Genomic DNA, 17,764 nt, shown 5'->3' on the forward strand with positions numbered 1-17,764 from the left:
TATAATGTATGCATATATATATGTATATGTGTGTGTGTGTGTGTGTGTGTGTATACGTATCTCGGACAGTCTGGGAGAAAAAAGCAATGTGTGAATGGAAATGCTCAAGCAGAAAATTGATTCATATTTTCCAAAGATTTTATTAGGAACTTATGTCAATTAATTATGCTGCCGCTCTCCATGATATTTAATAGCTGTAGGAAATTATGAGTGCAGAAGAAAAGAATGAGATGTATGACGTTTAATGGAGAGGTTTAATCTAAGCTCTCAGGTCAGGAGACCGATGATAAAATACAGGTTCTGCCGTGTCGTAATTGTGGACCTGGGACATATCACTTCACGTATCTAAGCCTCAAGTGCCTCATCTGTACAATGGACACCCATTACAGTAGCTGTGTAACATGATGTCGTAATGATTTAAGAGAAAATGAATTCTGATCACACAGGATTCTTAATTGCTCACAATTGTTGGATAACTCATGGAATTTGCAGGAATGTTAAAGGACCAATCTTGAACGCTATACAACCAGGAACATTGAAGCCAGGAGCAATGTAGCCAGGGGAAAAGCAAGATACCACATGAATGTTATCACCTAACAATAATTTGTATCTATGATGCCATGGACTGGGTGCTAGAAACTCCACTGTAGAGAAATCATATATTTTAAATAACATAGGAGTTGTCAAATACTTTCAACAGGCGCTACTTTTTAATTCCCAAAATAGTTTCTTCGAGATAGATATTATTATTCTTACTTGAACAATAAGGAAACAGCCTCAGATAGGAAGAGCATTTCACGCAAGTTCCCTCATCTCGTAACTGAGGTGATCCCCTACATATACCAGTAATAAGATATTAAGTGGAAAGGTAACTCATCATAGCTTCCAGAATTAAGTGTGAATAAATCACTCATTCATTTCAACACTCAAAATTTATTTAGGTCATAATGTATAGTAAGCATTTTGAAAAGTGGTAGAAATAGAACCATATACAAGTTATCTCCCCATGTTCTAAGACTAGTGGGAGAAGTAAATATATATTCTGAATTACTCTCACCTCTTCAAAGAGACCTTCCCTTTCAAAAGAAGATTCTCTGCCCATGTACACTTTTTTTTGGTGTCATATGATTCACTAACTTTGTATTATTTTATATCGCTTTTTTTGCTTGCTTGTTTAAAGTACACCAAGCTGCATGAGGGTTAGAGCCCTATGTCCTTTACACCTATATTCCCAGTGAGCACGGAATTCAACAAATATTTGCCAGATAACTGGCAATACAGGATCATGACTGTTATAAAAGCCATAGAGGACAAGAGAAGATAGTATCTGTCTTAGTGATTCCAGGACTTTTTCCCAGAAAAATCTTCAGCTGGATTTGAAGTGAAAATGAGTGAGCAAGGAGAATTTATTAGGGTTTCTGCCTGAAATTAGGGGTGAGAGAAGGTCCTTGATACCAGATAAAAGAGAAGTTAATGAGAGGGAGGAGGGTTCCATGAGTCAGAGCCTTACTTTTCCTACCCTCAGAATTGAGCCAATTGCTGATCCTTGGAAGGCAGTCTTGGAGATGGAGAGCATAGAGTTTGACAGGGTTAGGTGTTTCTGCCTGCCCAGACTGGTAGCTTTCAAGAGTAAGGTCCTGAGTGAAAGAGTGATAAATAGGCAGAGGGCAGAGCCTGCTCTTACTGTCTTACCACCAGTGCATTGATTTTACTCATTCTAATTAAAAACTTATACTTTGCTTAGAGCAAAGTGCTTAATACGTAATAATTTTTATCAGGCCTCTGTTATTCAGTTTTTGCTGCCACTCTCTAAAAACAACACAGATAAGCTTCTTAAAGCAAGTAAACTATAGTCACTCCTTTTTTTTATGTTTCTTACCAGAAATGGAACACGCAAAAAATGAATTTGCTCTATCCAACTGCGACATGCTAGACAGAGAGCCTCAGTGGGATCTGGAGAAAAGGAGGTGAAGATAAATCAGGATGCTGTTACTTATTTTGCTTTCTAGAAATCATTACATTCATGAAGGCAAAAAGAAATCCTCCTCTTTAAGGCCTTGGTTTTCCTTTTTATCCTTTTCTTTTCCAGAATTGAACTTAAAATTTGCATTACAAAGTCTGTAATTGGAAGTCTAACTTGCCAATATGAGCTGCTTTCCACTTTAATTTCCATGAAAACTAAGAATCAATCTGTGGAAATAAAGTCTGTGGAGATTTCTTAAAATGTATATATGATAATTTAAGCTTATAAAACTTTTGTGCATAGTTTGTAAAATACTCCTAAAAGGAGAATAATACATTTTATACTCATTTGTCATAAAGTTATAGGCACATTCCCCATTGACTTATGGATTGTTCTAGCTGGAAGGAACATTAGAGATCATGAAACCCCATTCCTTCAGTTGACAGGTGAGGCCTTGGGGCCCAACAAGGTGAAGTAAGCTTGAGGGGGTGGGGTTGAAGTGAGGGATGGGGTAAAATTCAGGGCTCCAGTACTGTTGACCTCACAGAGTATATCCACTAGTCTGGAGTAGGTGCCAGTGCGAATACTTTGCTGAGTGATGCTTATGAGGCAGGTTTTTGTCCAATGATCTGTTCCTTATAATCAAGTTATCTCATTTCTATATAAAATAGTAAAGATAACTAGTCCTTTCTTATAGGGTTGTTGTGAGAATTAAATGATACAATGTAGGTAAAATGCTCATTCTGAGACATGGTAGATGGTAATAGATCAGTACATGCATTTATTATTTAAAAAATTACACACTGTTATGTTGATTGCCATCATCATTATGTATATTAAATTAACATATAATATTTTATAGTTAACAAAACTATGTGTATGTATATATGTATATGTGTGTGTGTATATATGTGTATATATATATATTCCTTTATGATTCATTTTCCTTTATGATCCACTTATGCCTTCTAGTCCAAAGGAATATTCAAATAAAGGGGCAACCACAAAATTAATTAATCTCTAACCAGGGGAAGGAATTACAGTACAAGAGTATGTATCTGAGAGGTTATGATCAAGTTTTTCGGGGGTTTTGGGGAATGTGGAGTAGATGATTAGACAAGCAAAATGGCAAGGCTCAGGAGATTTCCTATTTTGCTTATACTGTCAGAATAAATGACAAAATGGCTTTGTGAAGGATATTTAAGACTGATGTTCAAGTGGAATTTCCCAAGCATTTTCCTTTTCACTATTCTCAATAAATTGCTGTGATGATTTTATTCATTTTTATTTATTGTCTGTTCTCCAAAGACTTTAAAAAAATCCTCAAAGTAAACATAATCCTCTAAATTACCATGCGAAGTATGTAAAGTTGCAATTATTTCATTAAAATTCTAATTAAATTAAAAAAAAATCAACAGCAAACTTAAACATACTGTGACTGCTGATGGGAAAAGTGACTGTAGTTATTAGGCCTTAATGCTGTATGGGGAGTGGGGAGGAGATGATGTGAGGCAGACAAAAAAAGACTGGAATCAAAAAGTATGTCATAAAGAACAAAACAAAACAACAAAATCTCCTTTGCCTAGCAGTCATGGTTTGCATTTGGATAATGTTTGCATCATTTTCAAAGCAATTTTTCATGTCATTTCATTTAATCTAGACATGGGCCTCTGGCTTCATTATCATCGTCTTCTGTAGCTAAAGGAGTTAAAGACTCAGTATGAAGCTGTTTGGAGGATTGTGGGAAAAATCAGAACTGGGACTCCGTTTCTAACTCAGTACTTTTTTTTCTTTTAACTTTGCAGGATATAATCACTCCATGGCATAAATTCAGATACAGTTGGGTCTAGAGACACCAGCTTCTCACCCAAGTCTAGAGTTATATTAAATATTTGTTGCTATTAAAGAAGAGAGAGAGAAACAAAGATTTCTCTAGAAAAAGGACACATAGAAAAATTCTTCCCTTCTAAGCAATTGGAACTCTAGCTTGGCTGGGGGAATGAAGGAGGCCTTTGTGTGAAGAAAAAGCCATCTTTTCCTCCATGTAGACATGACCCAGAGTCAGGACTCAAGGCTTGGATAGTGGCTTTCAGCTGCTATGCAACCCTTGGCTGAGTTTTTGTGCAATGCACAGCTACGTTCAATGGGCTCACTCTCCTCTACCTTACCTTTCCTGTCCTTTCTTTTTTAAATCTCCAGTTAGACTTCAAGGAAAGGAAAACAAGCAACTAAAAACTCCCAAGTCTGGAATGAGAGTAAGATGATCCCAGAAAAATCAATGTTGTCTGATTTTCCTGAAGCTAAATCATTTCAGTAAATTAAAGATTTAGAGCTCTATTATCCTGGATTGGAATCACACTTTTGTGGTCTTTGGCAAACAAGACCCACCAGTAGAACACTGCTTGTTTCTGGTTCTTTTTCAACAGTTAGACTTGCTAATCACAAGGGAAGACCACATGTCATATGATGTGGTGGATGAAGGAAAGCCTGATCATCCCTAAATATTTCACCAGAGTTTCCCAGGGTGTCATATTAAAGTCACCCTGGGAAGTCCTTTTAAAAATGAAGATACCTTATTGGGGAAGCAGGTGACCCACATGATTTTCTGTTGATGGTTGGTGATTCAGGAAATGCAACTTTTGTGGTGTAAAGATTAGACATAACTCAAGAGCATATGTAGGCATCACTCAAATTTATTTTACTTTGTTTGATCTCTTTCTTAAGACCCTAGTTTCACGAAGAAGTCAAATCTAAACAGAACCACATTCTAAAATTAATTACATTAATTTTGAGTTGCAATTAGTAATTGATCCAATCCTAGTAGTTTGAGACCTAGTAGCCATAGTTATTCTATGATGCAAAGTAAAAGAAAAATTGCACTGAGCACTTGTTAAAAACGGCAAGGAAGGCTTTGTTCAAGACTGTTGCATTAGGGAAAAGAGATTGAACTCAACTCCATGAAACAAGAGGCAGGAAAGATTTTAAGCACTGAGTGAGCAGTGGAAAAGTACTGGAGGACATTAGGGATTAGGGGTCAATGTGATTAGGCCATCAAGGTTTGCTAATTGGAACTTATTAAAGTTAGGCTCCTACCCCCCACACAGAGACTGGGAGATAGGGGCACTATCATTCTTTATAATTACATTTCAAAGTGTTGACCGGCTCTGAGGTCCTTGAGAAAGACATTCCTGGGTTATGGAAGATTTACTTCTCAAAGGGGTAGAGAAAGAAATTATAAGTGCAAGTTTTCTAAAGTAATTGTTCTAAGAAAAGCATAATCAGGGACCTATAGTCAGGAAGAAACCTATGTAAAGTTTGGTCAAACTGAGGGGAACATTAAGGCCATATTGGTCAAAATTAGGCCCTTTTGATCTTCTCATGCATGGATGAAATGCAGTATGAAATCCAAGGTGCAATCAACAAACTATGAACACAGGACAAAAATGGCCCATCATCTTTTTTGTTTTTGCCCCTGATACTTTAGCCGGTATCTCCAAAGAAAAGAACTTTCTTCCACCTAGTCATAGCACCATGGTCAAGAAATTTAACACCAATATAGTAATATTATTTCTTATGCAGTCCTATTCAGATATCCCTCCCAACTGTTCCCCAATTGTCCTTTATAAGTATTTTTTAAAATTCATTCATCAAGAATTCAATCAAGGATCATACATTGCTTTTAGTTATCATGTCTCTTTAATCTTTGTGAATTTGGAATGGTCCTTGTGCCCAACATACCTTTTTTTTTTTGAAGAGTCCAGGCCAGTTATTTTGTAGAATATTCTGCAACCTGGATTTGTCTTCTTGTTTCCTCATTAACAGATCCAGGTAAAACCGACCATCTTTTTTTGTAAATAAAGTTTTATTGTCCACAGCTAAACTCATTAGTCCATGTATTGTCTATTGCTGTTTTTGCAATACAGTGACAGAATTGAGTAGAATTCAGTGGTTTCAACAGAGACTATATGGCCCACAAAGCCTAAAATATTTATTATCTGTCACCGTTCAGATAAGTTTGCTGGCCTCTGATGTAAGGATTTCATTTTTGACAGCACAGCATTTGCATTTTTGAGTTATATTTAGCTGTGTGACCTTGGGAAAGGCACTTAACCCCTCAGAGCTTCACTTCAGTTTTACCTACCTTACCTCTTAGGATTTTTGTGAAAATGAAATATGAGATTACATCTAGCAGCTGCTTATTTTAATCATCTAGTTGAATTTATTAACAAGGATTAATCCCTAGTAGAGAGATGAAATCCCCAAGGAAGAAACACTTTTTACTGAAAAGAGAAACAAAAATGTATAGAAGGCATAAGATGATGCTCGCAAAGGCCAATGCCCTGTTAACAGGGGAGTTTTACAGGATATTCAAGAAGTCATTCTATGTGTGGATGTGGTATATGTGCCAATATTTTCATTGCAATCATTCTTCTTGTTAAGGGAAGATTTTGTTTACTCTTTTCCTAAAAGACATGATCCCTCAAAGGGGATAAAATCTATCTCCAGCACCAGGGTGTGAATCTTGAATGTTTTGAGCTCATTAGGGTGATTTCATTCTTCTAGCCATAAACCAACATGTGGATGGGGAAAAATGAAATAAAACTGAGTTATTGATTGTTATTCAACCAATAAATTAATTAACACTGGAAAATCTTTACCTCAAGTTTTCTTGTTATCTGAGACGATAAAATTCTCCTTATTGCTTATGTAAGTAATTTATATTACTTCTAGATTTAGCCTTTAGAAGAAGGAAATATTGCCGCTTTTCTATTTCAAAGCATATTAAAAATAACACTAAAACACTCTAATCTGTTTCAGATGATCGTTTTGCATTTCACTTCTCTATCATTAATTTTCCAGATGGAGAATATCAAGATTTTCGTATTTTTTTCTTAACTTTTAATTGAGATTTCTCCATTATAGCTATCCTAGAACCCATCTGCAACTTCTTAACTTCTTTTTATTCTATTTAATTGGCCATTTCATATTTAAATATAACATACATAAAATGCACAAATCTGAAGTGTATACCTCAATAAAATTTTACAAATTGAACATATTCATTTAAGCAGCTCCCAGATCAAAATATAGAAATTACCAACAATCCCTGAACCTACCTTTCAGTCACTGCTTCAAACTTCTATTCCAGAAATAAGCGGTATTCTGACTTCAATCATAACAGAATAGTTTTTCCTCTCCTTGATTTGATAGTTTGGATTTAAACAGTAAGTACTGCTTTGTGTCTGTCTTTTGTGAAGTATTCATGCTTTTTGTGAAATTTTCATGTTGTATTTATTGGTAGTACATTCTCTTATTTTGCTTTGTGGTATTTGATTGCATGGATATATCACCGATTTGTTTATCTATTCTAATGTTTATAGGTGTTTGAGTTATTTCCAATGAAAGGCTATTATGATTAATGCTGCCAAGGACACTCTTGTAGATGCCTTTTTGGGTTATTTGTGCACATTTCTATTTGTACATAGTAATGAGTAGAACTGCAGGGTTGTGTGGTATTTCTATGTTCAACTTTAGTAAATACCACCGATTTTTCAAAGTAGCTATACCAGTTTACGCTCTCATCACCAGTGTATGAAAACAGTATATAAAAGCAGTGTATGAGAATTCCAGTTGCTCCACATCCTCATCTACACCTGGTTTGCCAGTCTTTTAATTTTTATTCTCATGGTTATGTAATAATATTTCATTGTGGTTTTAATTTACATTTCCCTAATAACTAATCATACTGAGTGCCTTCTCACAAACTTACTGGGGATCAGAACACATTCTTTGTGAAGTATTTGTCCAAGTCTTTAGTCCATTTTTTAAAAGTTAGGTTTTCTGTCTTTTATTCTTAATTTGTAGGAACTCTTTACATATTTTGATATTAGTTCTTTATTTATTATATGCATTACCTAAATCTTCTTCTTGCCTCATATATCTTGCCTTTTCGCTCTCTTAATGTTGATTTTTTATGAATAGAGGCTCTTAATTTTTTTATTTTATTTTATTTTTTTATTGATGCTTTAATAGTTTATAACATTGTGAAATTTTGGGTTGTATATTTTTGTTTGTCCATCACCATATATATATGTCTCCCTTCACCCCTTGTGCCCACCCCCTACCCCCATTGCCCCTGGTAACCACAATGCAGTTTTCTCTGTCCATGTGTTGGTTTATCTTCCACACATGAGTGAGATCATACAGTATTTGTCTTTCTCTTTCTGGCTTATTTCACTTGACATAATACCCTCCAGGCCCACCCATGTTGTTGCAAATGGGACGATTTTGTCTTTTATACGGCTGAGTAGTATTCCATTGTATATATATACCACATCTTCTTGATCCAATCGTCAGTCATGGGACACTTAGGTTGCTTCCATGTCTTGGCTATAGTGAATAATGCTGCAATGAACATAGGGGTGCATAAGCCTCTTTGGATTGTTGATTTCAGGTTCGTTGGATAAATTCCCAGTAGTGGGATAGCTGGATCATAGGGTATTTCTATTTTTAATTCTTTGAGGAAACTCCATACCATTTTCCACAGAGGTTGCACCAGTTTGCGTTCCCACCAGCTGTGTATGAGGGTTCTTGTTTCTCCACATCCTCTCCAACATTTGTTGTTTTTTGTCTTGGTGATTAGAGCCATTCTAACGGGTATGAGGTGATATCCTAGTGTTGTTTTGATTTGCATTTCCCTGATGATTAGTGATGTTGAACATCTTTTCATGTGCCTATTGACCATCTGTATATCTTCTTTGGAGAAGTGTCTGTTCATTTCTTCTGCCCATTTTTTGACCAGGTTGTTTGTTTCGTTGTTGTTCAGTAGTATGAATTCTTTATATATTATGGAGATTAACCCCTTGTCAGATATATGTTTTGCAAATATTTTCTCCCAGCTCGTGGGTTGTCTGTTCATTTTGATTCTGGTTTCATTTGTCTTGTAGAAGATCTTTAATCTGATCAAGTCCCAGATGCTTACTTTTCTTTAGTTTCCCTAGACTGGGTAGGCACGGCATCCGAAAATATTCCTTTATGACCAATGTCAAATAGTGTGTTGCCTATATTTTCTTCTATGAGTTTTATAGTTTCAGGTCTCACCTTCAGGTCTTTGATCCATTTTGAGTTAATTTTTGTGAATGGCGATAGCACATGGTCCACTTTCACCTTTTGCATGTAGCTGTCCAGTTTTCCCAACACCATTTATTGAAGAGACTTTCCTTTCTCCATTGTATGTTCTTATCTCCTTTGTCGAAAATTAGCTGTCTGTATATGTGTGGTTTTATTTCTGGGCTTTCAATTCTGTTGCATTGATCTGTGTGTCTGTTTTTGTACCAGTACAATGTTATTTTGATTACTATTGCTTTGTAGTATGTTTTGAAGTCAGAGATTGTGATGCCTCCAGCTTTGTTCTTTTTTCTTAGGATTGCTGTAGTTATTTTGGGTCTTTTGTTGCCCCATATGAATTTTAGTATTCTTTTTTCTATTTCTGTGAAGAATGTCATTGGGATTCTGATTGGGATTGCATTGAATCTGTAGATTGCTATAAGTAACATAGACATTTTAACTATGCTTATTCTTCCAATTCATGTGCATGGGATGTCTTTCCATTTCTTTATGTCATCATCGATTTCTTTCAATAATGTCTCGTAGTTTTCATTGTGTAGGTCTTTCACCTCCTTGGTAAGATTTATTTCTAGATATTGTATTCTTTTTGATGCAATTGTAAGTGGTATTATGTTTTTGAGCTCTCTTTCTGTTAGTTTGTTATTAGCATATAGAAATGCAACTGATTTTTGTAGATTGATTTTGTACCCTGCCACTTTGCTGTAGTTGTTGATTATTTCTAATAGTTTTCCAATGGATTCTTTAGGGTTGTCTATATATATAATTATGTCATCTGCAAATAGTGAGAGTTTCACTTCTTCGTTACCTATTTGGATTACTTTTATTCCTTTTTCTTGCCTAATTGCTCTGGCCAAAACCTCCAGTACTATGTTGAATAAGAGTGATGAGAGTGGGCAGGCCTGCCTTGTTCCTGTTCTCAGAGGAATGGCTTTCAGTCTTTCCCTGTTGAGTATGGTGTTGGCTGTGGGTTTGTCATAAATAGCCTTTATTATGTTGAAGTACCTTCCTTCTATAGCCATTTTGTTGAGAGTTTTTATCATGAATGGATGTTGTATCTTGTCAAATGCCTTCTCTGCATCTATTGAGATGACCACGTGGTTTTTATTCTTTGTTTTGTTGATATGGTATATCACATTGATTGATTTGCGGATGTTGAACCATCCCTGCATCCCTGGTATAAATCCCACTTGATCATGGTGTATGATCTTTTTAATGTATTGCTGTATTCGATTTGCCAATATTTTGTTGTGGATTTTTGCATCTATGTTCATCAGTGATATTGGCCTGTAATTTTCCTTCTTTGTATGGTCTTTGTCTGGCTTTGGTATCAGAGTGATGTTGGCCTCGTAGAATGAGTTAGGAAGTGTTCCATCTTCCTCTATTTTTTGGAATAGTTTGAGAAGGATGGGTATTAAATCTTCTTTGAATGTTTGGTAAGATTCACCAGAGAAGCCATCTGGTCCTGGACTTTTATTTTTTGGGAGATTTTTGATTACTATTTCAATCTCTTTACTTGTGATTGGTCTATTCAGATTCTTCCTTTCTTCTTGGTTCAGTTATGGGAGGTTGTATGAGTCTAAGAATTTGTCCATTTCTTCTAGAATGTCCAATTTGTTGGCATATAATTTCTCATAGTATTCTCTTATAATCCTTATATTTCCATGGTATCCATTGTAATATCTCTTCTTTCACTTCTAATTTTATTTACTTGAGCCTTTTCTCTTTTTTTCTTAGTAAGTCTGGCTAAGGGTTTGTCAATTTTGTTTCTCTTCTCAAAGAACCAACTCTTTGTTTCATTAATCCTTTCTACTGTTTTTTGGTCTCAATTTCATTTATTTCTGCTCTGATTTTTATTATTTATCTCCTGCCGACTTTGGGTTTTGTTTGTTCTTCTTTTTCTAGTTCTGTTAGGTGTAATTTAAGTTTGCTTATTTGGGCTTTTTCTTGTTTGTTAAAGTGGGCTTGTATCACTATGAGTTTCCCTCTCAGGACCACTTTTGCTGCATCCCATATGATTTGGTATGGCATATTTTCATTTTCGTTTGTTTCCAGACATTTTTTGATTTCTCCTTTAATTTCATCAATGATCCATTGGTTGTTCAGCAGCATGTTGTTTAATCTCCACATTTTTGTCACTTTCCCAGTTTTTTTTTCATGGTTGATTTCCATAGCAATATGATCTGAAAAGATGCTTGTTATGACTTCAATCTTCTTAAATTTATTGAGGCTTGCTTTGTTTCCCAATATATGGTCGATCCTTGAGAATGTCCCATGCACACTTGAGAAGAATGTGTAGTCAGCTGGTTTTGGATGGAGTGCTCTGTATATGTCTACTAGGTCCATCTCGTCCAGTTTTTCACTGAAGTCCACTGTTTCTTTATTGACTTTTTGTCTGGATGATCTATCCATTGATGTAAGTGGGGTATTAAGATCCTGTACTATTATTGTGTTGTTGTTAATGTCTCCTTTTAGGTTTGTTAATAATTGTTTTATGTACTTTGGTGCTCCTATGTTGGGTGCATGTATATTTATAATTGATATGTCTTCTTGGTGGAGTGTCCCTTTTATCATTATATATTTCCCTTCTTTGTCTCTCTTAACCTGTTTTTTCTTGAAGTCTACTTTGTCTGATATGAGCATGGCAACACCTGCTTTCTTTTGTTTGCCATTAGTTTGGAATATTGTCTTCCATCCTTTCACTCTGAGCCTGTGCTTGTCTTTAGAGTTGCGATATGTTTCCTGGAGGCAGCATGTTGTTGGGTCTTGCTTTTTAATCCATCCTGCCACCCTGTATCTTTTGATTGGAGAGTTCAATCCATTTACATTTAGGGTAATTATTGATATATGAGAGCTTAATGTTGCTGTTTTGTCATTTATTTTCCGGTTCTTTTGCAATTCCTTTGTTTCTTGTCCCATTTGTTTCAGACTGCCAATTCAGTTTGTTGTTCTGTTTTAAGACTCTTCTAGTTTTCTCTCTATCATATGTGATTTTGTTTTGATTATTTGTTTAGTGGTAACCTTGAGATTAGTATAAAAAATCTTGTGTATGAGATACTCCATTATCTGATGGCCTCTTATTTCCTTAAGTCAATTCAATCTCTTTCCTCTTCCCCTTCTAAGTCGTTGTTGTTATACTTTATTCTATCTTGTTTTGTGGGTGTGTGTTTACAGTGATGATGTTATATTTATTTTTGGTGAATTCCTTCTTTTGATCTTTGATTTTGGTTTTTAAGTGGTTGTTAACCTATTCCGGTAAAGATCTACTATTTTTCTGATTTTTGTCTACCTATTTTTCTCCTTGCCCCAAGCTTTGTATTCCCTTTCTTTTCTTTTTTTCAGGCCTGAGGGCCTTCTTGGGTATTTCTTGTAGTGGGGGTCTCATGACCATAAACTCCCTTAGCTTTTGTTTATCTGGGAAAGTTGGTATTTCTCCATCATATTTGAAGGAAATTTTTGCTGGATAGAGTATTCTTGGGTGAAAGTTTTTGTCTTTCAGTATTTTGAACATATCATTCCAGTCTCTCCTAGCCTGTAAAGTTTCTGTTGAGAAATCTGCTGAGAGCCTGACGGGAGTTCCTTTGTACGTTATTTTTTGTTTTTGTCCAGCTGCCCTTAATATTGTTTCTTTGTCATTGACTTTAGCCAGCCTTACCACTATATGTCGTGGAGTGGGCCTTTGCCTGTTGACGTATTTAGGCGACCTATTGGCTTCACTTACTGGTATTTCCTGCTCCTTCCTCAGATTTGGGAAGTTCTCAGCTATTATTTCCTTGAACAGGCTCTCTGTTCCTCTTTCCCTCTCTTCTCCCTCAGGAATACCTATAATTCTTGTGTTACATTTCCTAATAGAGTTAGATATTTCTCAGAGACTTTCTTCATTTCTTTTTAGTCTTAGTTCTCTCTCCTCTTCCATCTGGAGCATATCTGGATTCCTATCCTCTATAATGCTAATTCTTTCTTCCATATTGTCAGCTGTGTTCTTTAGAGATTCCAGATTCTCCTTTATCTCCTCCATTGTGTTCTTCATCTCCATCAGTACTGATTGGTTTTTCTTTATGATTTCAATCTCTTTTGTGAAGAAACTCCTAATCTCATTGAATTGCTTGTCTGTGTTATCTTGTATTTTGTTGAGTTTTTTCATGATAGCTATTTTGAAATCTCTGTCCTTTAGGTTATGGATTTCTGTGTCTTCAGAGTTGGTTTCTGGTGCTTGTCATTTCCCTTCTGGTCTGGTGATTGCATGTGCCTTTGCACTGTGGTTCCTGTATTTGCTTTGTTTTTCCTCTTCCTGGAAATATCTGGTTGCAATTTCCACCGGCCGCCCCTCTGTGGGGCTTAAGGGCTGTGTAATGTGAGTTCCCTGTGCTCTGTCCCAGCTGTTTGGTGTGATTGGCTGGCTGCTTGGTCTGGTCTGGTCAGCTGAGCTGCAGTGTCCAGCATGTGGGGAGGGGAGTGGGGGCTCTCTCTTTTGCCCACTTCGTCCCTGGCTTGGGGGTCTTCCTACTCGCTCCTCGTTATCTGCTCTCCTGGGGTGCTCAGATATTGATGGTATACCTGTAGCAGTTCTGAGCCCTCTCTCCCCACTACCTTCGGGGGCCCCAGCACTTTCCACTCTCAGATGTGTGGCAGTGTGGATCTTTCCAATCTTCCTTTTCACTGTCTAGGAGTCTGTTGTTGGTCTGTGACTGTTCCTTTTGTTGTATCTTATCGGGGGAAGAGTTTACAGGAAAGCTCACTCTGCCATGATGCTGATGTCACTCTCAGAGGTTCTTAATTTTGATAAAATCCAAATTATCGATTGTTTCCTTTATGGTTGGATGATTCTCTGTCTTATTAAGAAACTTCTGATGAACCACATGCCAGGAAGATATTCTGCAATTTTATTTTTGAGAAGTTTTATCATTTTACCTTTAACAGTTAGGTCTGCAGTCCTACTAGAATTTATTTTTATATATAGTGTAGGGTAGAGGTTCTCATCCATTTTTTGTATCCAGACTGTATGTGCAAGGTAGTAAACTTTACAGCAGTTAACTTTGCTTCTACGTTAAACCTTAACATTTTTAAACAGACACATCATTTTCAACTGTGGTATTGATTATGTTCAATAAAGTAATTATTTTTTCTGTGATGTGATGCTCTATTTCTAAGATGATGTTTAGTTGACGTACTTTCCTTGGTCATCTCTGAAATATTTCAGAAAACTTTAAACCTGTTTTGCATATGTTCTTGTCTAAATTCTTCTTTTGAAACTCTTTCTGGCACGTCTATCCATCTTTGTCTTTGCTTTACAAAAGTCTTTACTTTAGCAAAAGAGAGTTTTTTCATAGTATAGATAATATGGATTTTGAGAATAATTATCTTTTCAGGGTTTTCTAACGAAGAACAGAAATGGTCACATCCAAATCCTCCTTCACAGCTGCTGCTAAGATTAATATGCTGATTAACACCTTTTCCAAGTTGGATTGGAGGTGAAAGTAATTCCACTTGGCAAAGCCTCATCCCATTTGCTGACATCTTCATTAACCTCACTGATAAGGAAACCATTTCACAATACAAATTTCTCAAGCCTGGAGATTTTATCTTCACAGAGTCACCTAACAATACCAATTTGAATTATGAAACATGCAGGTTCAATTGTCTCAATAATTTCACTGTGCCCTATCCTTTTATTTTTCCTGTTTAAAAGGTTGACAAAAAGAAACTAATTACTTCAGACTCACTAGTAGAGGATGATTTTCAAAAGAACATTTCACATTTTCAGAAAAGAGGCAGCAGAGGTATAGCTTAAAGTGAATGAGCGTGTCATCATAGTAAGAAAAAAACAAATGGATGAAAATCTGACGAGAATGTAATATAGTTCTGTTTGTACCTTTGTCAAACACAAGAAAACATCCTAGAGTTTTTAAAAAGTTTGCATTCTAGCCATTCACCCTTTCTTTTGCACACTAAGTTTTTGATGAAATGGAATAATGCCAGTGTTTTTGTATTTTATAATCAGTTAAGCAAGAAATTTGTTAATCGAGTAACTTGGGCCTTTGTGAAATACATGACATTTCCTTAGCTTTACAGTAATTTTCCACAGTGTCTACTGTCTAGTCTTCAAAAGCAATTTTTAATAGGACTTCTAGAAATCTTCAGTCATAAGCAGTGGTGTGTATGTAAGTATTTAACATCTGACTCTCCAGAGAGAAAAAAGCACCATGATTTGTCATATTTGTCAATTTTCATGGTATGAATACTCCCCCATGACTGACGTGGAATATAAACATGATGTCACTTAATGCAAAGTTGGGAGGAAATATGCAATAACACACCATTACATGGTGTTATGGTATATGGATACAATTGATGGAGGTGACCTTAAATCAGAGTAGCAGTAAAATTGAGTAAAATAATTATGAAGTGATGATCTATCAGTATATATTACTTTTGTTTTTAATACCATATTTATTAATATAAGTTTTAATAAATAGCTGTGTTTAACAACTGACTTGTGAGATTCCTTAAAATTTAACCATCACTTCCGAGGAAAAAGTGTGGTTCCGTTCAGTATGAACAATACTGGTGCATAGCCACGATTAAACGTGACATCAGCGATAATTTTTCAGTGATAGCTCAAAATCTTTATTTCAGCCTCATGTTGGGGAAACCCAGGTTGACCGTCATCTAAGTTTTTAGCTGCCCAGCAGTCCTGAGACTGAAGGCCTTGATTTTGTCTCATGGTAGAAAACCTTCTGTTTTATATTGTAGGAGTATCTAGAATCTTCTTTGTACGAACCATGTGGAAATTCATCCTGAGACCTCAGGATGCCTCATCACTGGAACTCCAGTTACCAGAAAGTTCAGCCTCAGGGGCCCTGACTATAGGACACTGATAGAATTTAGGATGTTGGGCAGAGAAGAATTAGAAATTAGGGCTGCAAATAAGTCCATACATTATTGAAAAACGCAAGAAAAAAAGGAAGAATATGTCGACTTCAGATTTTTTTTTTTTTTTTTTTTTTTTGTGAGGAGATCAGCCCTGAGCTAACATCCGCCAATCCTCCTCTTTTTTTTGCTGAGGAAGACGGCCCTGGGCTAACATCGGTGCCCATCTTCCTCCACTTTATATGGGACGCCGCCACAGCATGGCTTACCAAGCAGTGCGTCGGTGCGCGCCCGGGATCCGAACCAGCGACCCCCGGGCCGCCGCAGCGGAGCGCGCGCACTTAACCGCTTGCGCCACCGGGCCGGCCCCTCGACTTCAGATTTTTATCTTCGAGTAGCTGGTTCACTAGCACTCATGTAGAATGACATCAGTTGATGTGTATACTGTGCCATCATGCTACCGTCTGAGCAAAACATGCACATTGCCCTGCCTGAAAAGGTGTGGTTTAAATCAGAGATTTCTAACTTTAGAATGTGTCAGAATCTCCTGGAGGGCTTGGTAAAACACAGATTCCTGGACCCAACTCCCAGAGTTTCTCAATCAGTGGGTATCTTCTGGGACCTAAAAATTTGTATTATCTAGCAAGTTCCCTAGTGATGCTGATATTTCTGATAACTGGGGACCACACTTTGAAAATCATTGGTTTTGCTATTCTTCTGTTACCGTCAAAAGTCAACCCGATTGACTTGAGAATTGAACAGAGAATCTGACATGCATTTATTGTACAGCTTTACCTCTGAACTACAATTCCCTTGTCTTCTGGTGTCTGTCCCATGTTACACCTAATGGAGATCCCAACTAGCTAATCTTGGGCATGACAATTCCTTTTTGTATCTGCCTTTGTTTTTTAATTTTTAGAAAGAGAAATATTTCCTATTTGAGTGGTTATACTACTGTTTCTTTTCTTCTCACTTATTTTTCCTTCTCCTTTCTCCTCTCTTTCCTTCCCATTTTCTCTCTGACTGCTTTCCTTTATCCTCGCCTGTTTCTCTTCTCTCATTTCTCCTCCACCGTCCTCCCTTCCATTTTCTTTTATCTCGTCTTCCATTCTCTCCCCAACTCCCTCCCTCCCCAAGGCTCCTTTCAATCCCTCTCCACGATTATTTTCATGAATGACAGTACCTTTTCCCACCCAGTAGCTACAAAGATGTATTCCGTACTTATTACAATTGATGTCTACATTGAAGAACTATTTGTTATAGTATTCTGTAAATCATTTTATTTATAAAAATTGTAGAAATATGATTTTACATAAGCAAAATAAAAAATGGGTACTTAGTAGAGCATAGTATAGTATCTAGTTATACAACAGTCTGAGGAGAGGTGAGGGTAGAGAAGGGCCAGGTGGTTTTCAAATTATTTGAAATTCCTTCAGATATTGTTAATTTTAGTTTTGTTTTATATTAAAATATTTTAGTAGTGCCTGTATTAAAAACATTATCTAAATATAATATTATATATATATATTCCATATTCTGATGTACTATAGGCATTTACTATAGAAATATACTATAGTGACAATCTCTGAGTATACCACTACCTGAGAAGCAGGGCCCAAGTATTATTAGACATTCCATGAAGAAGACAAAAGGAAGGTGGAAATTAGACACTTCAAAGGGGTTTAAAAAAAAAGGAAAGAGTTTGTGATCATAAGCAAAAAAGTAAACTTAACTGTCCTTTTTAGTGAAGAATTGGCCGGATTCTGAGATTTGGATCCATGGAAGACCACATAGGAAATCAACATA

This window comes from Diceros bicornis, chromosome 22 (assembly GCF_020826845.1).
Source record: "Diceros bicornis minor isolate mBicDic1 chromosome 22, mDicBic1.mat.cur, whole genome shotgun sequence".
Taxonomy (NCBI): domain Eukaryota; kingdom Metazoa; phylum Chordata; class Mammalia; order Perissodactyla; family Rhinocerotidae; genus Diceros; species Diceros bicornis.